Raw genomic sequence first — 27,992 nt, 5'->3', positions numbered from 1 at the left:
TAATATTTAATAATACGTAATATTATTTAATCTTGTTCAATTTAGAATATTCGTGTGTTATAACTGAAAATTAATTTGGCGCGCAGTTCATTGAACTTGAAGAAAGCATATAAAATCACACAAACAATACAAGTACGAAGACCTAGCTGCGACAGTAGAAGCCATTTTGTTCAATTTGTATTGATAAATAATAGAATTCTATCCTGAAATCTGACGCGAATTATGGATCGTCTAAAGTGGACTTAAGAGATATCCGTTCCACATGCGGTATGCACGATATAGTTTACCAAATTTACATAAACTTGACTCAACGACGAAGCCAATAAAATTGGAGATCGTGTTCATTGAATTATTGCTGTATAATGTAAGAGTTTAAAATTTTATTAAGTTTAAGATGACAAGAATGATGATTTAAATAATTCTGAAGTTTTTTCTTATGACTCTGATAAACATTACTACTATATTTGAGAATATTTAAAAAATTTTTAGAGCTCATTAAAATGTAAGAAGATAATGTCGCAAATCCTTTTTAAGAAAAATTTCTCGACACTTGATCTTTACATAGAGTTCCAAACAACTTGTATGTCCTTCTTAAAATGAAGGGAAGTGATTTTTGTAAAAATAAAAAAAAATATATAAGTAAATTGGATACTTTCCATCGAACGGTGATATTTTCAACTTCTGGTTTTGATTGGAAATAGACTATTCAGATCGGATATTGAATTCAGAAACGTAATATTCATGTACTTTTTATAAAAAAATAAAGAATAAGGAACTTTTATCTCAAACATTTTTTTTGGAAATACCTCCATTAATCTTAAAATTATTTAAAAAATAAATGTAATAAAAAATAAACTTACAATAAAAAAATTTTTATTTGTTTATGTACAATCTGAATCTGTATTTACAAACAGTACTATATAGATAATTGATATTAAATATTAAGTTGAATATTAGATAATATGTAAATAAACAAGAAATAAGAAGAAAAATCATTATTCGATTGAAGTGATTTTTGTTGCATTTAATAAATTAATATTTAATTTGTATATCAATTATTAAATACATTTTTTATTTCCGTAAATTGCGTGTCGATATGATGATGTCGATATAAATTGATATTAACTTGATTTGTATCACGTTCTTTATTCGTGCTTTATTATTAATAGTCTCGCGTTTATATTTGACGCTTAGCATTAGATATATGGTCGTTTAAAGCTTGAGTTTAATTTACTTAATGTGTAACAATCATATATCATGTTCTAATGAATTAAAAATGGTACAACCGTATTTGATGTTAAATATGTGATATGAATATAAGTCGATATCCACAATTTACTTAAATTTCAAGATGACGTATTCGGAAAAAAAATTTCAGTTTTATGAAAAAAATATATACTTATGATATCTTTCTTTTCGATATTAATTTAACCATTATGTAAACAAATATGTTAGTTCTGTCAACTTCTTTTATTGCTTGCAACACTGTTTTTCAACTCATATTTTGTTTCATCCAATATTTATATTTTTTATCAATATAAATATAATATGTGATCCTTCAATATTTGCCGCATTTGTCATGTAAATAATAACTATGTAAATATACACTATTTACAAATAGTTTAGTGATAAATATTGACAATAATTATTGTGTAATTAATAATGATTGTTCGTGGTTAAACAACTTGTATATGATACATATGTATATGATATATATTGGGTCAATAATATTGACATAGAAACGTAGAGCGACTTATAATTATTCTACGCTATTTGTTTTAGGTATACTGATTTCGTTTTTTTTTACAAAAAAATATTAATCCAATTACCTTACATTGAAAGTTTTTTATATAATTACAATTATAAACACATGTTAAAAAAAATAGAAAAAGAGAAATAATGATCGAAAAAATTTGTAAAGCGGCAATATTTCACACGCAAAAATTTATTAGAAAACTTGAGTTTAAACATATGTTAAAAAACTTCAATTAGATGATTACACAGTTCAACAAAACATGACTTTTTTCTGAATAGCAGAATGAGATTAATTATTTCCTAGCTTTTAGGATGTTGAATATGAACTTGGTTTTGAATTGATCCATTTCATTATAATTTACAATTAAGTTGCAAAAAATGATTATTTTTCACATATTTTGTCATATCACATATCACAGCTGTGATATGTGATGCGATAAACAAGTTTTATTGTAATTAAAATTAAGTATACAATTAAGACTTTTTGTCCTCAAAAGAAATTTTTTTTAATAAACCCTTCATGATTAAATATAGAGCATCTATGTGAAAACTTTTTATATATAACTTCTTGCTCAAATTCAAACATGATTTTATTTTTATTGGCTAGATTAATTCTACTATTTTGATTTTGTTAATTTTAACATTAAATTCGTAGTCAACAGATTTCTATACATAAATTTTTCAAAAATTTAGACATTAAAAAAATTTAACACCCGTTATATTGAATCCATTTTGAATTTTTCAAATTTTTCAAATTTGGATTTAAATTCTGGAAAAAAACTTTTAGGTTTAAAAAAATGTAATTGAAATTATATTTGGTAAATCGTTAATAATTTAATTTACAGTTTTTCTATAATAAACTTCATTTAACCATAAATATTTTATTAATCATAACTAATATAAAAATTTTTTTAAAGCTTGAAAATCATAACGACATACTTAATTTTGATTGCAATAAAACTTCTTCAGCACTTTAAACATCATAGTTATAAAATAACAGTATGTTAAAATAATTCTTTTTTACAACTTTAATTGCAATTTTCTCAAAATTGTGAAGCAACAAAGTTTACAAACCGGATTTATATTTAGAGTTTAAAATTACAAAAAATTAGTTTTGTTCTATTATTTCTTTGTTGAACTGCATTATAGAAATTTCATACGAATTATTATTGTTCAAATAAATGTTAAAAATAATAACCTTTATAAAGTCTAAGATCTAAGATTGAATATGTACTCGGTTACGGTATTGCAATATCGTGCAATAATCTGATTACGTAATTGTCTATGTCGAAAATTGTCTCAATATGTTGAAGAAATTACATTGGATTTGATTTTCATTGAAACTTGTGTAACATACTGTGTCGCTGCGTCGGTCGCTGGAATATTACATTATTCGATATTAGATTAACCTAGCCGTTACTCTTGACAGAAAAGGATATCTGTGCAAGGCCATGCAGAATGACGATTAATAAAGCACAAAAAGACATCGTTAAAAATAAAAAAGGGATGAAGAAAGATATTTTATGATATGGCCGTGTTTCTCATACATCGATATTCGTTCAGAGAAAAATATTTGCAATTTGAAATTGCGGTATCTCAGTTGGAATGTGATATACGTCTATGCCAAATTCGATTACCATTCGCTCGCCCCAAGATAAATTTTTCCAATTTTTACATATAAGTTGAATTTGTTAAAAAACTCAAGTTTTAATAAATAACGTAATCTTAGAAAGTATCTAATAGAAAAATTCCGAATAAAAGCAGCATTATTCGACGAAACAATTTAATTAAAAGTAATTATAAAGAAATGAAGCGTGATATAATCAAGTTTAGTTTTTATCAAGACTTGTCAATGTATAATATTATATTATAATGTAAATTGTCTATTGGTTTGTTTTATCGGACTTGCAAAATGTGACTAAGGAAAAGAAATAAAAACAAGATTTGCAATTGGAGTTGCCGGCAAATCTCTATTCTGTATGTCTGTTGTCTGTATACTTTTATATTCTCCACGAAGCGAAATGGGGGATTTATTGCTCGTTTCATTCAGTGAGACAGCGCGATCGAAGTATAGATTTTGGGAAGTGGTCTTCGCCAAACCCAATTGAAATTTCAAGATTGATCAATTCGTTGCCCCAAACCTGTTTAATTAGTAGCCCCAAAGCAAACGTATGATCAAGTTGAGTGAGTTGTTAAGGCTGATCAGCTCTGTTAAGCCTTGATCAGGTTGTTAAGTGCAAATCAGACTAACCTGTAGGTTAAATCTTGGCCAAGGATTAAACGAGCCTGCCTGCGACTTCCATTTACTCCCTTATTCTCGCTCACTCCGTTATGCGATTAAACGAGGCCGTAGCATCCAACTTTTACTCTTCGTAGCTCGTGTCAGTGCAAGAGAATTTTAAAGCAGCAATCTCGGTCTCGAGAATTTGTCGACAGCTTCTGATCACTACATCATCCCCTTTGAAAAGCGAAGTAAGCTTAACACGTGAACGAAATACATTATTTATTTTTGGCATTTGTTATCAACATTTATGGCTTTCATTTGCCATTGAATTTAATTAATGTTTGTTATTATCGATTGTCGTGTTAAATATTAATTGTGTTATATTTACAGATTTTATGTGATTAGCTCACATTTTATTTTGTAATATTATTTTATTTTAAATATTTAGCTATCAAAAAATATTATTGTTTTTACAATTATTTTAATAAGCTTGTGTTTTATAGAAAAAAAAGATTAACGTGACTAATGTGCTTTGCGTGTACTTGTTAATGTAACTTTTTCATTCTAATTTGTACTAATGTGACAAAATTTTTGCAGGTAAAACACTCGTTTGAAATTGTTATTTCATCTTGTATACTTAAGCCTAATGCTGAATGCCTTCTTATTCTAATGTTATTTGCTACAACTTCGATTAAAGTATGTTAAGTATCCTCTGAGTTAAGAATACAAAATTAGCACGCGGAAGGGAGAGTTAGTGCCTTGCGAAAACTATTTAATAGTCAAGTATTCTTGGCAGAACTGTTGAATTGAAGATCGGAATACCACTCTAAGCTTCCCCATTTTCTTCCCGGGCTAACATAGTTAAACTTACGATTTAACGCTCGTATTCGGCCGTGTACAGCATTCAGTCTAATCCTTTAACGGCATCGTTGGAATGCAAAGCGGTTGTGAATGGCCGTGGTGTCAATCCACTAATGTGTCAATAACAGACCCGTAGTGGACCCTAAATGTCGCGCTCTTATCCAAGCGCAATTTTATTGCAGAAGTAAATTATATGACGTTAAATATCGTTCATATGACACATGTAATGTAATAAAGTAACATAGAATATCATATAAAATAACGTATAACGTAAAATATAAACTAAAACCTATAAAGAAAATGAAAATTTGTTGTTACAGAGACAATAACTCAAAATGAAAAAAAAATGTTGTAATATTGGCTACATATTCTATCCTCTGTAAAGGGGAAAGAGCATAACAAACAGTTGCGTGCAAAATACAGAGCACCACAAAATTTGCCTCCGAGAGATTAAAAAAATCAAAGCCAGAATTTAAAAAAGAAGAACGCAATGTAAAAATGCATATCACATTCTGGGGCACAAAAGTTAAAAAAAAAAGGTAAAAAAAAATAATAAAATAAAAATTGCCTTTATTTCTTTTCATGAGATGAGTGGAAGCTCGACCTGCAAGTACCGTTTTTATCGATTTTGCACCGGAACCCAATCTCGTACTTAGCGCGGATAAGAGCCGATTGTTCCATCTCCGGATAAACTAAATATTAAGTGGTAGATTATCTATCTAATTGATAAATGTATATATCTACACAACCACACATGTCTACGTATACATAGATATTTAATCATTGGACAGTTTACCACGTAATTTAATATTAACCGGTCCCAAGGCTGCATGATAGAATTTCGAAGATAATATCATTGCCATAGTAATAATTTATAAACAGTTGATTAATGTATTTTGTTTCTATATGTGAAATTTGAAGTCAATTTACCGTACTGTTTTCATAAAGAAAATTATTATGAAATATGCTTGCCCGTAACACGTGTTCTTATAGCGAACAGTGCACGTATAGATCGTTTGTCTATCACATTATCTGTTATACTAACAAGAATAAAATGAAAAAAACAAATTAATGTAAACTAGAATTTTCAGTGAATACACAGAGTATGGTGAAGTATAATCAGTTCACTGCGTAATTTAAGAAAGAATTGATCTCTAATATATAAATTTTGAGAAAATTCTTGTTGATAAGTATCACTTGAAACTTGGCAACAATGCACAACTGCAAATAAAATATGCACTACATGCATGTACCACCACTAATGAAAATGTAATTTCTAAACGTTACAGTAGTGATCGCCAAGTCAGGATGACTAATCTCATTACTTAATGTGATATTGCCAAATTTTATTCTTAATATAATTTAGTTTTTGCAATAATATAATTTTTTTAAAAATAATACTGATATTTATTAATATTATATATAAAATAATTTAAATAATGTATTAGATATATAGTATGTTTCAATAAAAAATGATCCAAAATACAAATTTTACGTTCTATAGATATTGATAATATCTATAGAAATATGAGACAATTAATTTATACAATAAAGTACAGAAGTTCTCTTAATTTCAATATCATTCTATTGATATTGAAATTAAGAGAGCTTCTATGGTTTATTGTATAAATTAATTATTTCAAAATTAGTAATTTACTTAAGAATGAATAGGGTAAACTAAAAATCATAAATATGATACTTACGCTTAGTAAATATTCTGCAGTTTAATAACAATTATTTATTACCCTAAAATTTATCGAATACTTATTTAATTAGGCAAGTACTGTTATTTATCTTTAAAAAAGTTTTGGCTATACAATACTAGCTAAAATTGATTAATATATGTATAAAAAAGATTAAATTAGTATATGTATGTACATTGTTGATTTAATTTGTAACACTACTTTTTGTCATCAAATTTGCAAATTACTATTGCAAAATGCGATTGAAATCAAGAGCAATTAAAAAATTAAATCATTTTTAAAGCAATAAAAGAATTGCGTAAATTGTATATAAACTTAATAAAACAATCTATAAAATTTTTATATTTTTGGTAATGTTTTGAGGTGTGATTTGCTAGAACATAACTCGAAAAACAAGATTTTTCAAAAAATGACTTTGAATGTTTTGAATCATTAAAATATTAAAATATTATTTTTAAATACAATTTTGGCGTATTTGATTGTAATGGAATAAAAGAATCATTAGTTTTTCATTCATGCACTGAATTCTCAACTATGATAAAAATAAACTTTTACAAACCACCTTTTCTACTTATAATACTCTTGGTGCAAAATTTTCTTTTTTCATTCTTTTTTTCAATTTTAGAAGCTAAATTACGTAGTTCTACCAGTATTAATCCGAGTAAAATACCTCTTATTCATATTAATAAATGTTTAAAAATAGTCATATAAAAAATGAAAGTATAATCTTGAGTAATCATATAAGATTATATATGAAAATATAAAATTATATTATTCTTATAAATTATATTTCAGTGTGAGTTTTATAGCCATGTATGGTCTTATATTCTTGTGTATTATCACATCTGATCATGCAAAAGTATATTTACACGATCAAGTGTAATCATATATGTATATGAACATATACTTTTGGATCAATCGATAAGTTTGTTCGCTGTCGTCTAGCGTATTATTACCATTTCTATAAACTTCAAGATATTTGAATAATAAAATTACAATTTGTTACAGAAATAAAAAAATTATTATATAATATATTTTTACTACGACGTTTAATTGTTTAAAAGTATTTTCTATTTTTAAAATTTTGTATATAACATTATACATATGTACTACAAATAACATTTTCTTGTGACACGGCATTTTACTAACGTACTATATACCGTCTGACTCTTACGAGTTTAACATTTAGTATTAATTATCATTTGATCTAGATTATTTTTATAACAAACGGTGAAATTACGTATAATAATTTATGAAAATTGTTATGTAAAATATGTTACATATTGTTCTTATAAATAAATATATTAATCGTATTATTTATCAAACATGTATTACGTATACTTTCAACTAAAAATATATAATCAAATATGAACTTATACAGTCATATAGGATAATATATATGATCAGATCACAATGCTACATAAACTGATTTAAATATACCTATATGAGTTTAAATTACTTAGGATGATTATGTATGTATAAGGACACATAAGATCGTTTCTTATATGAGCAAGAGATATTTTATCTTGGGAGGATTCCAAAGATCTGTCCTTTCCTTGCGCACAATTCAAAAACACCAATTTTAAGTTTCGTCATTTTAAGTTCTGGCAAATGAGCGATATATCCTTTCTCATCTCATTTACCGCGCGTTACGATAGAAAGTTTACCGTATGTACGTGAGTCGCTTTACGACTCGGGTGTTGTGCGGGGCTGCCGCGCCGGATCGGGGGCGAATAAGAGGTCGTACGAATTCGACTTTCCGCTCCCGCGCTTTGCTAGGGCCGCGCCGTTTGCAAGAGCGAAACCTTCGGGGGCAAACAAGTCGTGTGCAAGTCGCGGGGGTGTGGTGGTCGGCGGCAGCTTTGCGAGGTGCCCGTAGTTCGGCTGGTGCGCCGGTGGCCAGGTGGGGGTTGACCGTGCGCGCGGGGGTGAGTGGGGGCGAGAGCAAGCTCGTGAAAACCTATGGTGGGGGTTTCGCAAGCCGCGAAGCAGCAGTGCGTCGCGACTCTAGCTGCCACGCGGTTGTCTATCAATCTAGTCCCACTATCGGGTATCCTCTCCTTATATCTCTTCTCGTAATACAAGCAGTGACCGGTCGTAATTAGTCAATTTGGCACACTTTCACCCCTCTCTGCTCTTTTTCTCTCATCCTCTCTCTTTCTCTCTTTTCTCTCCCTCCCTCCCTCTCTCTTTCTTTTTCTCCCTCTCTTTCTTATTCTCTTTCTTTCTGTTATTCGCCGCCTCTTTCTCACTCTCTCGTTGTCCCTTTCTTCCTTTCGGTGAGCCACCCTATCTTCCACCGAACGCCTCCATCGCTTGGTCCGTCGCGCCATCAGAATCGCGACCCGTCCGGCGGTCGCCTTCCCTCTTGGTCCCCGGTAGCGCGCGGTTCACCGCGAGGACTACTCCCGTGATTGTCAGTCTCCGTCGATCATCATGATACGCAGCGAGACGTCGTGCGCCGCCTGAGTGTATCCCGAGGTGTTGACCGTGAAAAACGTGCACCCGCGCCAAGTGAACGCTGGTGCCCCTTCATCGGCGAGCCGCGGCCGGTGCGCGTACCCCATTTCCGTGAGTATCCCTAAGTAAAATTTCCTCGTCTCGCCTGCGCCGCTAGCCGCGGGGGTGTGCGAGTACTCGAGTACTCCTTTCCCCTCCCCCCCTTGGATACTCGATCTTCGATCCAAATCCGCTCCCGCCGACCGAATCCGACTTGGACGCGGGTAATTGCGACAGTTCAAGGTTTTCGGCTTGAGGCTAAACCTGGCGACAGAAAAGTGAACCTTTATTCTCTTCCGTGCGATCGGAGTAACCGAAACCGTCGGTACCCGACTGGTCTCGGATACTCGGTGTACCTTGCAGCTATTTGAACGTATCATATGATCGAAGACTCATTATTTTGAAACTGGTTGCAGCCAATTCGTATTCGATTGGTTTTACTAGTATCCCCCGAGTGCTTGATGCTTCGCATTCGTTCGACGTTCGACTCGATACCGCGAGTGTCAAGGCCGTAGATTTCGGCGACAATAAATTCGACACCTGATCCTTAACTACCGATCTAGTAAATATATAACACGTTTATGTGTCACGAGAGACAAACCGACTTTTATTACACGACTTCCTTCGTGTTGCACTTGTAGGCAGGATTGGCTTTGATACGCATTCTAAAAGTTTTATACGTGTTATGCGGATCAACTTGTATGATATAATGTAACCTCAATCATTCATTCACTACTCTGTAAAAATGCAATCCATTAATTAAAAGCAAAAATTAATATTAAAAATGTAAGTAGAGTATATAAATATTTAGCATTAATTTTTGTCATTTGCTATGACATGTTTTTACTTTGATCACGTAAATTTAATTTTAAAATACATACGGGCCAATCTGATTATGCCGTAATTTTCTCATTGATTTTCAATATTACATACGTGCTTTAAGTTGAACTTATTAATTATGATGAAAACTGTATAAAATAATATCCCTGTAATTTTTAAGGCGATTAATAGCAGTGATTTGCAAAAATTTATTACAAACTTTACATTGTGCCATTAATTTTCTCTTCTGCTTCTTTTTTGAATATACGTCCCTTCTGTTCGTTAGAAATGTTTAGTGGCTTTCCGCCTTTGTTTATTATTACAAGAGTTAATATAAAAGTTTTGAACATTAAGAGAAAATATTACACATCGCAGATGACGTTGGCTGATCTAAATAAAACTATTAGATAAAAATTGTTAGGTCATGCGCTGATACGTGTGTGTACGAAATTAAAGTTGTATCATACTATGCAGGAAATTTACATGCGATACGTAAAGTCCCAACAAACACCAAGTTATAAAATTGTTAGTTATAATTTTCCACTCAACAATATGTTAAACAAATGTGTTACAGAACAGTAACATTGTTGAGTGGGAAATTAGAACTAACAGTTTTATAACTGTAACTTGATGCTTGTTAGGGTTTGACATGATCCTAACCCTGCCTGCTGGTACCACGTAGACCATTGTGTTTGAGCTTATCGAAAAGAGAAGCAGTGTTAGTACAATCGTAAACTTTATCACGCTTCTCGAGCGAAATTAATTTGCCGCCACTGGCAAGATCTATTATTTGCACGGGAACATTATTTGCTGTGATGACATTCGACCACGTAACTTTATTATATTCAGGAACTTCATTACGAGACACGTTCTTGATTAATGAATTTGGACATGTGGATAATTTTTCATTTGTTAGAGCGATAGTATATAATAAACATTTCTTACGTGTATACACAGTGCTTGTTACTTTATTTTAATTAAATATTTTCGAAGAGACAAGCTTAGCGCGCGTTTTTTGAAAATAGAGTTATGAAACGTATGAACGGCAGCCAATAGTTAGGAAAAATAATAACGGGATTATAAAATCTCTTTCCAATGTTTTCTGAGTAATTAATTCCTAAAGGAAATATTGGGTTATCAATTCAATGAATTAATTGATCAGTCGTGACCCAGCGGAAAATGTGATTTCACGAGGCGTGATTCGTGGCAATTAACTTTAGGGAGCATCTTGATTGGGGAAATCTCCTGGTTTGTGATATAGCGTATGTTTTATGCAAAAGAAAAGTTCACCTCACCTAAGACGATCACTTATCGGAAAAGTGGACTAACCGACTTTTCTGGAGGAAGGGATTTCTCGATAGTATCGGTTGATACCCACGGTGACATACATATTCTCACCTTAATGGAGCGTGCCACGGTGATAAGAACGGCTATTTCACCTTACATCCGGCCGCGAGCCAGCTTTTTTTGCGGGCGCCGCTGATTACGTCGAACCACCTTTATTCGAGAACAACAAATCGATAGTTTACGCCCATCATGTGCCCCTTTATAGCTTATTTATTTTAGAAAAAAAAGACTTTTCTCCACACGCCCAGCTGCCGGTAGATCTCGCTGCGCGCGTAGATTGTGAGCTGTGCAACGAACGAAGGTCGAGGGTCTCTCGCCGAGGTTCTCATAATATATTCATGGAATTAAGGCTTATCTACGTCGCGCTATCTCGTTGATATTTTATCTATCGGTCCTCGCAGTTCTCCCGCCGGCGCGTAGTTATCGCCGCACGGTCACCGAGATTTGCGAATGTTTGAAGTAGCTAGAACGGAATATTGTCCGCGACTGTCGTGGTTAAACGGAGTGTCCTATAATCCGCGGGAAAATCCTGTTGCCCTTTGCAAAATTCAGAGTCAAGTTTCTTACGGTGAAAGTGCCGTAAGAGAAAGGGAAATATTATCCGTCGCGATATCTCCCAGCTTCGATATCCGACCAATTAAATTGCCAATTAAAGTTCTATTAAAATTATAATTCCCTCGTTATTGAAACATTAACATTTCATTATTTCATTTTCAGCAATTTAAAGATCGTTAATTGACATTTTCATACGTCGCGGCACTTTTGCTGACGAACGTCGATGTCACATGCTAGAAATTATTTTCTAGCGTTATCGCTGTGCGTACATTTTCCAATGAGATTGAGACACTGAGAGAAAAGTATCTGGGCTAATTATAATTGTCGACATAATTATAATTGGAAATTTTATTTTTATAGTTATTACCGCAATAATGTTAGTAATAATAACATAATTATGTATTACAATTAAATTATAATTATATTTAAATTACAATAATCACAACTACTTTTTGTTAATGTAAAACTTTGTATTTTACCATTACTGACATTCTAATAAATGAGAATCGAGCTCCAGTAATAATAATTACTTTAACATTCAGTTACAGTCACAAATACTAAATACTTATCTCTGAGTGCACAACTTGTACTTGAAACATGAATGGAAGGAAGTGATGCAATGCTTGATAAATGAACGATGCTAATTATGAGAGCAACGGTATCTTTATTTATTTTAGTTTTTTTACTACTTCAGATAAGCTGTATAATTTGTCAGAAATCAAACTAGACTTCCGTTTGTAATTTCATATGTCGTGCAACATAAAAAACATTTCAAATGGGAAACATGCCAAAATACTCACAAAGAATATGTTTCAAAATACGAATAAAAAATTGAAAAAACTATTAAAAAGAAGTGAATATGAAACTTTATATTCTAAAATTCTGATGTAAATTGTAAGTTCACTAAAGTGGATTTTGAAATTGAAAAGGATTTCAAAAATGAGCCAAGCTCATTAATTTGAAAAAAACTTCGCAATATACGTGGCTGCTTTCATAAATAAAAGTGTGAATTTTACATTTAATTTGCTTGAAATCGTGGGTGGGCTATTTCTGTTCCGCGTCATTTAATTAATCAACGTCGCTTTACCGACGTACACTTAGAAGTAAATCGTGGATAATCATATTTCAATTAGCGTAACCCCTACGAGAGTAGGTTGACAATGAGAGAGCCTGATCGCTTCGTTTTGCGTGATACGTATGCCATGTTAGTCGAATGCGCAATTCCGCACGAACTAACAAGATCACATCGTCGGCGAAAATTAATGGACCATGGAGTCTTGCCAGTCGCCTCGTTCGCGGGTGGAATTTTCATTTGCTCGTCATACGAAACGAAATCCCATTCAAATCCACTGGTCCTCGAAAGTGCGTTAGTGCCAAGCGCCGCATCGCAAACGTGTTGGCAAACTAGGAGTTAATGAATCCGAGGACCGTGACGAGAGAGATGGTATTGTTGCGGATGAGCTATTTGTATTTCTCTGACTTCCACGTCTACGAATTGAACTAAACTCGCAATTGGGATGAACGTGTTCAGCAAACGTCGTACGTAGGGCGACACGGAAAGGCTGCCGCTGACGTGTGACGCATAAATAAGTACAGACGCAAATCTAAGCAACACGGCCAATGAAATTGTTGCACCGTCGCCGCTCCGGGGTAAGCCGGGATAATTGCCATCTTGATATATGTATATACTAACATTGCAGAATACATAGCGGCAAGAGTTGAGCGGTAAAGCAACGTAATTTTCGCGAGTTGGATGAAAAAGTGCGGAATGTAATACGGTCTATCTAGAATAGGGGGAGGAGGGCAGGGTGGGTTGGCATTAATTATGAACGAAATTGTGTAACGTACCGCTTCCCTCGCGTTATATTAGAATCGCTAGTATAATCGGCTTTAAAGATCCTTCCGTGCCAGGTCGCGTGAGCCGTGCGCAGGAACGTTTCGATCTTTAAGTTAGATTCTCTTAGCGGACCTTATTAAATAGCACTCGCGGCGATTACTCATATCGACACGAACGACGTTCTCATCGCGCGAGCGCGCAAATTAAATCGCTCAACCGCGGCCCGCGGCGCGGCGAAGTGTCCTTATTACGTCCGACGGAAATGCCGCAAGCCGCACTACTAGCGGCAAATGAATCCGCCGAAATCCCGATTTCGACTGCCCGACCGATGATTAAACGAATGTTACTTTCGGTTTGCGCGAACGTGCGTCCCGGTCCGCCTCGATCGGCTGTCGAAACGTTTCTCACATGGCCCCCTCGCGGGCGTGTTCATCGCTGTCGGACCGAATATGTGGGACTATCCCTTGCGCGATTTCAAGGCCGGGCACGAAAACCCTCTATAGTCAATATTTATGTAGGTCAGGTATTTCTCGGCTGTTCTCTCGGCGGATCTTCATTAGAGATCGTTATTACATCGCCCCCTTGATGAGCATATTTGACAAGGCGCTTGATTAATAACCGACTGTGTTTCCGAATCTGTTGACGGAAGCGAGCGTGCGGTTTATGCATTTTTCAAACCTGTCGCTTTTCGCACCGAAAGTCTGGCGTACAGTGAAAGTCTGACGCACAGTAAAAAAAACATCGTGTATTTGTATTAAAGCTGGTTTCCTTTAAAACTTCTTTTCGTGCTGAATTTTTAACGCACGCGAGTGTTAATTTAACAATGTGATTGTGTTATTTGATTATTTTGTGTTAAATTAATATTTAACGTTTCTTAGTGTTAAGGTAACACAATTTATGTGCAAATGAACAAGTAAAATAGTTTTAAAACGTAAATTCCAAGATAAATTAATGAAATGTGCACGTTTTGATTTAACATATTATAAATGATCATTTTACTGAAGAAATATGCTTGCAACTTGCTTTGAAGTATCATACTTTCACGTAATATTTGTGTAACCTTCCAATATACAATATTTTTATGTTAAATTAATTCGAGCGTTTGAAACGTGCGCATATGCATATGTTAAATTTAACGTAAATTTTCCAACCGTGTGAAATGAAATGATGAGATAAAATGATTCAAGAAATCGATGAAGGTTCTTTTTCACATGATACACTTGGAGAAAAAGAGCGAAGAGAGACGACACTATCAGAGACGTGTTTTTGATCGAGTACTTTGTGACGGGATCGCTTTCTTTTTTTTGTTTAATAATTTGTGTATTTGATATGAGAACTGCAGTGCAATACGGTGCCTCGCTATGCTTACACGAGCTCGGTATGAATTTTGCAAACACGTGAAGCAGTAAATGACACGACGGCGCTGCGTGACTGCCAATGGAGGTCACTTTATACATCAACTGTGAGACTCATGCAACAAATAGGAGTCGCTGTACCTCAAAAGGGAGTGTTTTGAGAATATGCACCGGGTGCTCTGCACGCATGGATCGTATTGCACGTTAGCATAGCGCTCCATATGCGCCATAAACGAAGCAATATCTTCTGCCTTATTTAATACAACATTTTATCTTTACGTCCAAAACGGCAATATCGAAAAGGAGAACATCGTGACAACGTTGTGACGCAAAACTCGTATTATTGTACATTTCGCCAATTTGAAGTTTATTTTTCCTTTATATATGTAGGCACCGATTGTACTAGGAATTGAGTATGCTTCTCACGATTTGAACTTCGGGGAGGCACAACTGAACGATAAGACGAAACTTCTCACTTAGTTTTCAAAGAATCTTTACCTTAACGGAAGTTTCATTTTAGGATTAGTCATAAAAACGCAAGATTGATGAAGACTAAAGAATCAGCGATGGATTTCTCTTTTATTCAAGTTGTTAAAATTTTATATGGCGAATCCTCACACGAAGTTCATCTGCTTTGTTTAATATAAAATTTTATTCTTACGTGTAAATGTCAATTTCAAAAATAAGATCGTGACAACTTGACGCAAAAGTCACGACTTAGTGAAGTTCACCAATTTAAAGTTTATTTTCTACTCATCGAACCTATCAGGGCGCCGACAATACTTGGTAATTGAATATGCTTCTCACGAGAACTTGAACTTTGGAGAGACACTAAATTTCACATTTAACTTCAAAGAACCTCTATTTCAACTGAATTTCGATTTCAGGATTAACCATGAAGGCGTTAGATTGAATATAAAACATTGCAGTAAATAACAGATTATTTTTCTATTCGAATCATTAAAATTGAATGTAACGACTCTCTATACACGCTGATTTTTTATTCTGTTTAATATAATACTTTATCTTTACGTCGAAATGACAATATAAAGAAAGAAGATTGATTAATAAGTTAATTGGTGAGTAAATGTCCCAGTGACCAAATATACTTAAACACTTACACGGAAACTTATTGTTAATCTCAAATGTGTTTTTTTTTATAATATTAAAATTTAATTTTTAAATACTTTAAGATATTTAAGATATTTAATATTTTATGTTCATAAGATAGAGCATTTTTAATACATTAAGCATTAACGTTAAAGAAATTTTTTATACAACCAAGTTAAAATTCACATTTTAATGATTTTAAAATTTTAAGAAACAGCATGTGAAGATAATATTTTTTATGTTTATTTTATAAATAATACATTAAAAACAAGTATTTATGACATTAAAAACAAGCGTCTTAGGTTGTCCAAATATTGATTCATTCAGATACTCTGTAAGTTTTTATTTTTGCAATTATTTAAAAATTTTTTGTATTTTTGTATGTTGATAATTTTATATTTCATATTTTAGTTAATTATTTAATTATATCATTTTATAACGTAAATCCTTACAAAAATCAATCTGAGCATTACATATATATCGTTACATGTCTGGTTATTAGGATATTTACTTTACTAACGATTGAATATAATTCTCACGAGTTGAACTTTGGGAAAGCAAAACCGAACTATAAGACTAAACTTCTTACCCAGTTTCGAAGAAATTTCATTCAAATTTCCATTTTAAGATTAGTAAAAACGTAAGGTTGAAGATTTAAAAATTTACAGTAAATGTTAAATTCTCTCTCTATTCAAGTTGTTAAAATTTAATACGACAAGTTCCTTTACGGCAAAGCTCTTTTGCCTTATTTATTATAATATTTCATTCTTACGTTGAAACAGTAATACCAAAAAAGGAGATAACGCAAAACTCATGCATTATAAAGTTGACTACTTTCGGAGTTTATTTTCCTCTCATCAGATATCTACTTATCTAGACGCCGTTTTAGCGATTGAATATGCTTCTCACGAGTTAAGTTTTGGCAAGGCAGCTGATGGATAAGACTAAACTTCTCACTTAACTTCAACGAACCTCTGCTTTAACCAAATTTTGATTTTAACATTAATTGAAAATAAGTGTAAAGTTGAAGATTGAAGAATTACGCTGAATTTTCCTTTTATTTGAATCGTTTAAGAAAATCGTCTTATTGTTAGTACAACAATTCTCCCTATACACGAAGTATTTGTACCTTATTTAATATAATATTTGCACTCTAAATGGTAGTATTAAAAAAAGAAAATTGTAATAACTTGACGCAAAATTCGTGCACTGTAAAATCGATCAATTTGTACAGTTTAGTTTGTGTTAGTTAAATTTAACATATATCGCATGTATAAGCGTTGTAAAAGAAGGAGGGAAGAAACTCGGGAAAGGGTTCGGCATAATGAGGGGAAAACGGTTGCCTATTTTTTAAATTAAAATTATCTTTATATTAAAATTATATTTATATGTATTGACAGTATCCATCAAAAAATATATTTATTTAAAAAAAAACTTTAATTTTTTGAAGATATTGATTATGAATTTTTTAGTTCTTGTCTTCATAAGTAGGTTGAAAGCAATGCAAAATTTCTGTAATACAAATCTATATAGTCTTTTTTTTTGTACGTAATAACTTATTAAATTTATAAATTTTGATTTACTAAAATTTAATATTGTTAATCAAATTAAATCATCCAAAAAATTTATATTTTATCAAGAAAAAAATGTAAAAAAATGTTATATATTTTGTCTTGCGTTCATTAATATAAATATATGTTTCATTTTTAAAAGAATGTTGCATTTTTTAGCTATTGATAAAAAAAATAAGAAATAGTATATTATAAAATTATATTTTTCTAAAATAGGAGTGTTTCCACAATAAAATTATAAAATAGATTTTATAAAATAACTTTATTAGAAATATTATTGTATTAATCTTATACGGATAATTTTAAATAAAGGCTTTAAAAAGAAGTTTAAATCAAAAGAAGTAAAAAAACTATTTGAAAAATGTTTTTTTCTCTGTTGAGTTCTTTTTTAGGAAAAAAAAAAACCCAGCAAGGATGGGTTCCTTTCTCAACGATTAAATTTCCTAGGAAAATAACAACACTAATTACATGTCCTAAATGGTTCACTTAAAGTTAATTTAATACAAGATGGATATGTTAGAAAGTAACACAAACATTATATAAAAAATTAACGCAAAAAATGTAACATTTTGATACAAGTTTAAAAACACATTGTGGAAGCATATTCTTCGGTAAAATTAATATAATGTAACGTATACATTTTATTTATCTTAGAATTAACGTTTCAAGACTATATTATTTTTATGTTATTTGTTTATTTACCCATAAATATTGTATTATTTTACACTAGAAAGAAATTGTATATTAATTTAACATAAAAAATTTAAGTAACGTAATCACATTGTGTTAAACTAATACTTGAGTATATTAAAAATTCAACATAAAAATTGTAACAAGGACCATTCTTAACATAAATATGAAACGTTTTCCATTGTGTGAAGTTTGCTTTTCTCTTATCGAATCTATCTAGACGTCGACAGTACTTAGCGATCGAATATGCTTCTCACGAGTTGAGCTTTGGAGAGGCAGCTAAGACTAAACTTCTCACTTAGCTTTAAAGAACCTCTGCTTCAACTGAATTTCCACTTTAGGCTTATTGTTAGCGAAAGGCGTAAGATTGAAGTTTGAAAAATTATGATAAACGTTGATGAAACTGCCTCTTTACTCGAGCCATTAAAATTTAATACGACAAGCACCTATACACGAGGCACTTCTGCCTAGCTAATAATAGACTGAACACGTTTGTACATTTCGCGACATCGATTTGAAGATACATTATCATGCCGTGTAGCGGCAAGCGCGAAGTCTTACTTTGTCATCCATCAGCCGGTGACATTTGCGGCGTTAACTTCCGACACACGCCGGCGTGTAGGTGTATGGTGTCAGTCGCGAAGCGCGTAACGTATATTTTAGCCTTCTACATGGCATTAGAGCGTTATCGACAGCACGCGGACCTGTCACTGGGAACGGCCGGAACAATTGAGCTACTTCGCTTAATTGCCGGACGAACCGTTCGTCCGTCCGCGCGCCGCAAATGGAATGAAATGGAATATGGAGCGTATATCGCATCGCGCAATCGATACGCGGTTTTACATATTCCGCCCGCGCGTGCACGCTCTTTCGCATAACGTGCTCGCACTCGCACGCCGCGCCGGCCAGGCAGGTCTCAGCGCGAGTCTGAGCGCGAGGCCGAAGTTGGAGGCGAGAGAACCCAGCCGAGCCGAACTAGTGAACTCACGGCGGGATTGCGCGGATGAGTGGCTTTAAATTATCCCTCGTGAGAGTCGCGCGCTCCTCGGCGAGTCTCTCAGATCCCAACTAACCGGCCGTGGCACTGTAACGAACGACGAGTGTCATTCACTCGAGAGTACGCGGAATGACAATGCACGATCCTCCGAGATCGGCGCCGACCCGAAGACCTTCCTCCGACTCGACCTCGCGCCTCCCCGCGTCTATCTCTCCGTTATTGATTGCGGATGCAAGTATTAATTACGTGAGCGTGTCGCACTGAGACACCGGTCTGTCGTTATACTACGACGATGTACATTTCAGAATGTATTGCACATACAGTCTCTGCAAAGTAAATAAAATTTGGAAATGTTTACCTTAACTGAACATGATATCATACGAATATTCTATTTTCATACGAAATGTACGAATAATATCTGTATGCTCAGAATATTTTTATAACATTTCTATAGAATATTATTTGTCGCATTTCGTCGGGATAAATTTTCATTTAATAACACATTTTTATAGTTTATTTGTTATTAAAAATGAAATTACTTTTTACAACGTTAAGAAAAATCTCATTTTTTTCGTGTAAATATTTTAAGTATTCAAGATGATTTATACAAAGTTTTTATTGTGATTGTCTGTTTAATTATTTTGTAAATAAATTTTGCTTTATTGGTACAAAAGAAGAGGAAAATATTCTCCATGTACAGAGTATGAAATATACGATATTTAACGGTATAGAGTAATTAATAATATGGGATGGGGCCGAACTGACATCGCGGACGTCAATCTAACTTAACGGGATGAGATGCTAATGTGTGCTAATGCTAACTGCAAACCGATGAGCTAGTTTTCGAGGCCCAACCGGACTCGCGAGGGAGTACGAGAGTAGCACCTAATCATGGGCAATCGTACGACCCCGCCAAATCAGAGATTTCGGGAAACATATTTCACTCGTTTTCAGTTCTGGGAATTTTCCATTCGCGTCGTCTTCTACCTAATATGTCGCAACACACACTTACAACAGTAATATGCTTACAGTTTATTTTACAGAATACTCTGTGTCGCAATGAAACTTTACATAAATCATCTTAAATATTCAAAGTAAAAAAATTCAGACTTTTTTATTATTTTTCATTTTATTATTTTATTATTAATTATATTTTCATTACAGCACATGTCTACTTCTTATTGAAATCATTTTTTATCCAGATAGAAAATTACCGCCAATTTTTTTTTACTATTTTCAAATGCAATATAAAACAATCTGTAATTTTTCTATAATTTTCTTAAAATTTTGAGAAATGTCCTACACATCTTTAACATCTCGTGAGCTCTCATGACTAGCGCACGATCTGGGATTAAAGTAAAATAGTGGAAATAATATTAGCGCTTGAATTGATAGCCTTTTAGCCTGCCCTAGAAAATAGTTATAAAACATCAAAATGAAAGCATTTACGTCGGCGATATTTCAAATAGAAAATTTTGAATAAATGGAGATCAGCTATTTTTTTTCGTATTTTCATACCTTCGTTTTGAACTTTGCATTTCTATAAAAATACATCGCCATTTAAACAGAATTTTTTTTTTCATTTTGCTTTTTGAAGCTTTAGCTGCAATGTAAATAACCCGAGGCATTAGTCATTAAACGGTTTATGTAGATTTATACTCTTGAACGTCTCGATCGCAGTAGAATGCTCGACGGGAAGTTTCATTACGGCTGCCCTTGATAAATCACTGTCTTCTTTACAGGTGATTTCCACCTCTCGGAGGATGTAAACGCGCGTAATCTCGCCGGACGGGCTCCATCCCACCCGCCCTTTTCTAGCTTCAATGAGGATCTAGGATAGGATAGGCTTGCATCCTCGAATTATCGGTAAGTCTCGCCAACACGCCATTCAACAGCCCAACACAATATCGTCTTTAAGATTGTATGATAGAATTTCGAAGATAACACCATTACTATAACATTTTGCTAAGATATTTATTAATGTATTTTGTTCCTCTATGTACAATTTCATTTCACCGTATCATTTTACCGTATCATTTTTGAGAAAATTATTATGAATGTGCCTGTTCGTACTACGTATTCTTATAGCGAACAGTGCACATATTGGCCATTTATCGGTCACAATATTTTTTATACTAACAAAAATAAAGTGGAAAAATATATAAATGTAAACACATTTATTTTGACGAATCTATAAATCATAAAATATAATCAAGTCATCGTATAATTAATGAGAAAAGTGATCTTCAGTAACCTGCATTTAGAAAAAATGTTGATAATCTCTGTTGATAAGTATCTTCTGAAACTTGGCAACAACAAATAAAATGCGCGCAATTTTTTTAGTCGTAAATTTTCCATTTAACCTTTTCGGAGAAGAATTGTTATGGTTTTCCGTACTTATTTACATTTTTAAAACTTTTCTCGTGCTTTTTATGCAATGTATAATCTCTGAACATTACAGTAAACAGGTCGGGTTTAACAGGTTAATAGTCAAGCTAGAATAGCCAACTTTATCACTTAATGCGATATTGCCTTTTATTAACATAATTTAATATCTTTCAAAAAAATAATACAGATATTTATTAATATTTTATATATAATAATATATTTAACACGTAGTATGTTTTTAATTCTGCCGATAAATGAATGATTCAAAATACAAATTTTGCGTCTTATATAATGATATTGAAGTCAGTAAAGTTGTTGTGCTTTATTTTACAAATAAATTATTTTAAAAGTAGATGGTAATTTATTTAAAAATTAATAGTTAATTAAAAATTAAATACATGACAGTTACGTTTAGAATTTACCCCGTTATTTAATAACAATAATTTTATTATCCTACACGGAAAAAAATGACTTAGAAGTGGTAACTAAATATCAGTAGCTAGTTCGATATTTTCTATCAGTGCTAAAAATTGACTATTAAAGATAAAATATATTTGCTGCGAAATACAGTTTTATTAGCTAAAATAACATGTGTGTTTTAACACGTGTAGCTAAAAAAGTGGCAGCTATTCCTCAATATCTTAGTCCCGGACTACAATTAATGTTGCAAGCCTTAAATCGTAAAAATTGACCATGATCGATTATTCTCCTCATATTCAACTATGATTAGTCAATTTCTTACGGCTTAAGGCTTACTACACCTGTTGTAGACCGAAACTTAGGAGCGTGAAACTATATACGCATTTGCTAAACATTATTTGATTCTGGCAGCGAATATTTCTTGCTGTAACTGCTAATTTTAATAACTAATAAATTTAGCTTTGGCAGCAACGATATTAGCTGTCCCTATTTTAAAGACACATCTTAGTTGCTACAACTAAATTTTAGCTTTGTTGGCTAATTTTTTCTCTGCGTGTACACAGAAAAAAATTGTATCAAATTAACAATTCATTGTTTCATATATAAGCAAGAATATAAAATTTTCCTGGTAGAATTTATAATCCTAAACAAACGTATTTGCTTACACGAAGAAAAGAATTTTCTTTATGTAAGCAAAATTATGTTTGTTTAAGATTATAATTTCTTCCAGAAAGATTTTATATTCTTGCTTATATATAAAACAATAAATTGTTGTTTTAATAATAATTTCTTTGTGTGTAAATTTCATCAAATGCAAACGTGGTCATTTGACTAGAGAAGTGCTATCATCCATCCTTAAACGCGTTTATCCACACTCGTGAGTGCGAATTCCGATTTTAACTGCTCCCCCTGGATCGGGGGCGACAAAATAGAAAGTATCGCAATCCGAGGAATCATTAATCATGAGCCGCGTGTAACGTCGAGCGAGCTTTGCGAGAATTCACGTGCGTCGTCGGTGTAACACGAGTTCGCGACGGCGCGGCGCGGCGATTCGTAAGAACGAACGTCTCTGACGCGGCAATATAAAACATCACAGCTTGGTACGAAGAGGAAAGGGAGAGGGAGAAAGTGTAAATGCGCTTCGGGGACGATATATCTCGCGCTTACGCGTAGGCACTTACTAGGGAAGGAATTAGGCCAAGCTTAGCGCGCTGAATGCGATTTTCAGAGCGTGACATTTTCAATAGAGGCGATTTTCTACTCGAACGCTTATACGCGGCCGGAAACGTCGTCGCCGTTAACATAAATTTTATCTTAAACACACAGAAAATGACTGCGCGTGATTCATTGTGTCCTCCAGTGCGGAATAGAACTAAATTTCGCTACAGGAAATCGATATTATCGATCGCGTACCTCCCCCCTCGGATAATGTAGGCAGATATAATGGACTGTGTATAGATTGTATGTAGATTTACGTAGAGAAGGGTGACATTCTATTTTTTCCTCTCTTTCTCATTCTGTCTCCTTCGTTCTTGTATTCGTTCATATATTCATAGGCAAACGAATCTATTTTGATAGATTTGTTGCTGATTTAGGTATTAGGTATTTTTCTAACTGACAACGATATTTCTTTTTGCGTCCGAAGAACACTTTTCACGTTTGATCTGACAATAGAGCGTACAAAGACAGATGCTTGTTTCATTTTATGGCTAGTTTCTCATTACGCCAGTGAGTACAAAAGCCAGATTTCGATCTAGCTCTATTTCCCCTTAACGGTTTACGGTAAGCCGCAAAAGTAGTTCTAAGGCTTGATCAATCTGCCTGTACATGACTTTACAACTGGTAACCACCGGCATGACTCCACTTTGGTGCAGGCACCACAAATTTCAGGCATCTCCGGTCACGATATTCCTATAATGGAGGAGAGAATGTCGCACAGAATTAAGGACTAATATAGCGATGTAGATGTTTGCACAAGTATGTAAATTCATTGAATTCTATAGTCTCTGACCTCTGCAGACTGATAGCGCATTAAGTGCAATTGCGTATGTAAATAATTAATTGAGTCAGTCTCTATTTTGATCTCTGCTAATGTGTGTATATGCCGTTCGAAAATTATTTATCAGACGGTAAATCGTCTCTCAGATTACAAAAATTTTTTTCAATGTGTTTGACACAGTTTTGCACGCGCGCACTATTATTTTTTTATTATTTTCATTTTGCGGGGCAGGCATGCGTGCTATAACGGAATTGGTATACGAACCGTGGCACGAATATTTCTGAAATATTCACAATTCTGCGTATAGCTTGTCCCGTGTATTACGGCCATTATACATAGACCATCCATTTTCACGGTTAATTTCTCTTTCTCTTTGCGCCGGCAACGCGTCCGCGCGATCAATCCTGAATCGAAGAACAGAGAACGTCCGCGCGTCGTTAGGAGTCGCATATGCGCGAGAGTCTGTGCCGTATACCTTTCAACAGAGGTGAAATATCTCCGCACGGATCTACGCCGTGCATTCGCCGAGATCGAACCGCCCCCGTTGCATCGCACGCCGCATCCTCCACGGCGGCGTCCCGTCAAAATTTTATCGCTCGCGGCTGATCTCGACTTTAACACTCCCTTCGGCTGATCGGGGTCTGAGCTGAAAAATCGCGTGATATTTTTATATCGGGAAATCGCTGATTTTACGGTGTACGAATTATCCTGGCAGTTCGAGGAGGATAGATATCGGCGAGGGCGATTTGTCCGTTGCGTAATTCAAAATCGATTTCATCGGGGTTGAAGTTTACCGAGCCTTTGTACTGACAGAAGTTACTCTGCTAATGGAATATTTAATAAATGTGATTGTATGTAATTGGAACAATTTATCTTTTGATTCCTTATATTATTCATGTGCAATGTCATTTTAGGTCGCCTTGTTGTATCGATCTATTAAATTTACACGAGAAATATGTATATAAGCTTTTGTTTTCTAAGGATTGTTATCTCTCTCTCTCTCTCTCTCTCTTTTCTCTCTCTCAACGTTTTTATAATTAATATACAATATATCATTTTTAAATTATATTTATATTGCAATTGTCCTTCTAAATTATATTCATTGATTAATGTTATTTTTTGCGTATCGCATAAAGAATGAAAAAAATAAATTTCAATTTTTCGGTTATTGAATTTTGCTTGTAGAATGTAAAATTTGTAATATATTCTTTTCGCGCATTTTTATCTCATTTAAATAGTCTTTAGTAAAGTTTTAAAGGAAGAAATTTATGAGAAATAAATTAGGTATATATATACATGTAATTAAAGAGGCTTAATAACTGGATCTTATTTGATTTGACGTGTAATTTTATACATATTTTCAAGTTTCTGGCTAAGATGTTATTTTTCGCAACAAATTCTTTACGGTTTTTGTTAAGGAAAAAGTGTTTTATTGGCATCATTGCCGTATTATTACAAATGCTAGATCGTTAGCATCATTATTATTATATAAAATAAATCTCGATTTCATATTGCGATATTATTATTCTCATTCATTTTAGAAGTGTATTTTAAAATCAAAGAATTTATCGACACGCAAATTTTAATGAATTTGAAAATGTAAGGTAATTGTATATTGCCTCTAAGATTGCAATTTTCTTTAGTTTTTTGTTGAGTTGAAAATTAAAGATTGATGGCTAGATTCTAAGTACGGAATATTTCTAAACATTAATTTAAAATATGGGATAGTTTCAAATATTTACGTGGGTGCAGTGAAGAAGAAAATTTTTTGAGAAAAAGTCATTTAGGTCGTATTGGATACATACGTAGTCAATATGGCCTAATATTTTAGTTTTTTTTCATTTTTACAAAAAGTGTTAGACAAATAGATAAAGTAATCTAATATCATATGAATTTTTAAATTTATTAACATATTGACATATTAACATATAAGAGTACACAAAAAAACTATTTTCGTCAACGATTTATTACGTAATAAATAATTAAATAATTGACTTATCTTAACTTTTGACTCCTATAAACCGGAATTTAGTGAATAGATTAAAAATTACAATCTGAAGTAATATAAGTACTCAAGAAAACATTACAATCGATGTGTGTGTACTAATTGATCTGGGTCATATTGGTTTTACCTTATAAAGAGTTTTTCTTTCTTTGACAATAAGGATCCTATCACGAAAATATGAATTAAATACAGCGTTATAATGTATAAATATAGAGCTACAATAATATAAACTGCGAAGATAAATAAACATCATTTGATAGTTATAGAAATCGGTAACTTTTCTACGAAATATTAGATCATGAGAAACGTACTTAAGAAAATTTTATTTCTCACTATCAACGACAGAATGCACAAGCAAGACTGAGCAGTGAACTGTTGCAAACAAGTCACGTCGACAGCCTGTACGACATACCATCGTTATTTGTTCAATTAATCATGTAACTACTCAGAAACAGCAAGTAGGCCATATTGTGTACTAGGCCACGTAGAATACACTCACCTTATGTAAAATTATATCTCACACAGCACGCTTTATCCAAGAGATTTCCACTTATTCAAGAACGTACGGGCGTCTTTGGAACGCCTCATGAACGTCTCTAAGAGAATTGCGCTGTGTAGGGCAAGAGATATCAGAATGAAGATGTAGCTATTGCCATTAAGCCACTTTAATTAGTTGTGTCTTCACAGATCTACATTCTCTCATTATTATAAATTGGATAAACCTGCTTTAATGGCTCACGTTTTCGCACGCAATTACCTCGGGTCATTGTACGTAGGCGACTGATCTGGCTAACTGTTCGTTACCTGCCGTTTAATCCCAACGATAGCGAGCGGCTGAGTTATAAGACATTTATGGTACGCGAATCGATATCCTCTCTCGGTCGCGCGGCTGGTGGATACCAAATACGCAAATACCGGAATGCACCGCACACCAGGATTCGAAGTGAATTTCCTTTCTTGGGACGACACGCGCTAAGTTTATTTGCCTCGTTGAATTATTTATCACCCTCCCGTGTCCCGACGACGCGTTAATGTCTTCCCTTCCCCCCCCCTCGCTGCCCCGCCTCGGGCTTCATAATTTATCGCGGACAGCGATAACGAGGCGTCGATAAGAGAGAGCCTTTTAACGCAGAGCAGTGACGCCGCTGCGTGTTTTCCGACACGAGCGACGAGCGTTCGATTTCGGAGAACCCTCGCCCGTCGTTACGTAGACTAGGTATTCCGGCATTAACGCGATTCATCACCCGCTGTGAGAAGTAACGTCCTGCTCCGAGGCCGCCTTTCAATAAGCGACGAGGGAGATTGAAATTATCCCTGTGGGATAATGCAATTTCTCAACCCTCTCCGCACCCGCTTGTATTCGAATTACCGAGTTTTGACGGAAGTCTTTCCGGCCTGTTTCTGCCATATATACATCCGCGCTGTCACGTGGCGGTAATTTGTTTGTTCTATTTGCATCTCTATCGGAGGTACGTGCGAAGTCACGTCGACACCGCGCCGCGCCGATAAAGCGGCGTTCCACATCGTCGTAATTCGCGAACGGCACGATTTGGATCAGCAGATAGCTGTTGAGTTCTGCGTCAGATTCCAGTGACGCGCTGTCGATCTCGCGTCACGACATACCCGCCCTACAGTTTGCCAAAGGCAGGAAAAGCGAAAGAGAACTTTTATCCTTCTCGTCTCGTAATTATTCCGCATTATATATATATATCTGATGAGATATCACCCGTATCACCTGTTACGTATTTGTACAGCGATGTTATTACCAATATATTACTTTGCCGCCAATGCGGTTCAACTAATTTCCGTAAATACATACAAAAGGGCAGCTTAATTAGATAGAACTGGTTTTGTGTC

General features: G+C 33.8%; 1 protein-coding gene across 2 annotated transcripts in view; it reads left to right on the top strand.

Annotated features, from left to right (window-relative positions):
- The first annotated feature begins 8,521 nt into the window (after positions 1 to 8,521).
- LOC105199815 (synaptotagmin-7) overlaps positions 8,522 to 27,992 on the top strand; it is a 248,139-nt gene continuing 228,668 nt past the window's right edge. The window contains exons 1-2 of one of the 2 annotated variants that reach the window (XM_039452056.1): positions 8,522 to 9,114; positions 21,066 to 21,189. The gene's annotated coding sequence lies outside the window, so the exon portion shown is untranslated. Of the gene's footprint in view, positions 9,115 to 13,394; positions 13,414 to 21,065; positions 21,190 to 27,992 lie in introns of those variants that run through there. The other variant, XM_039452057.1, reaches the window with a different exon arrangement.

The sequence above is a fragment of the Solenopsis invicta genome, chromosome 7 (assembly GCF_016802725.1).
Source record: "Solenopsis invicta isolate M01_SB chromosome 7, UNIL_Sinv_3.0, whole genome shotgun sequence".
In the NCBI taxonomy this organism is placed as follows: Eukaryota; Metazoa; Arthropoda; class Insecta; order Hymenoptera; family Formicidae; genus Solenopsis; species Solenopsis invicta.
The sequence above is the reverse complement of the archived record's forward strand: the minus strand, read 5'-3'. Positions and strand labels throughout refer to the sequence as shown.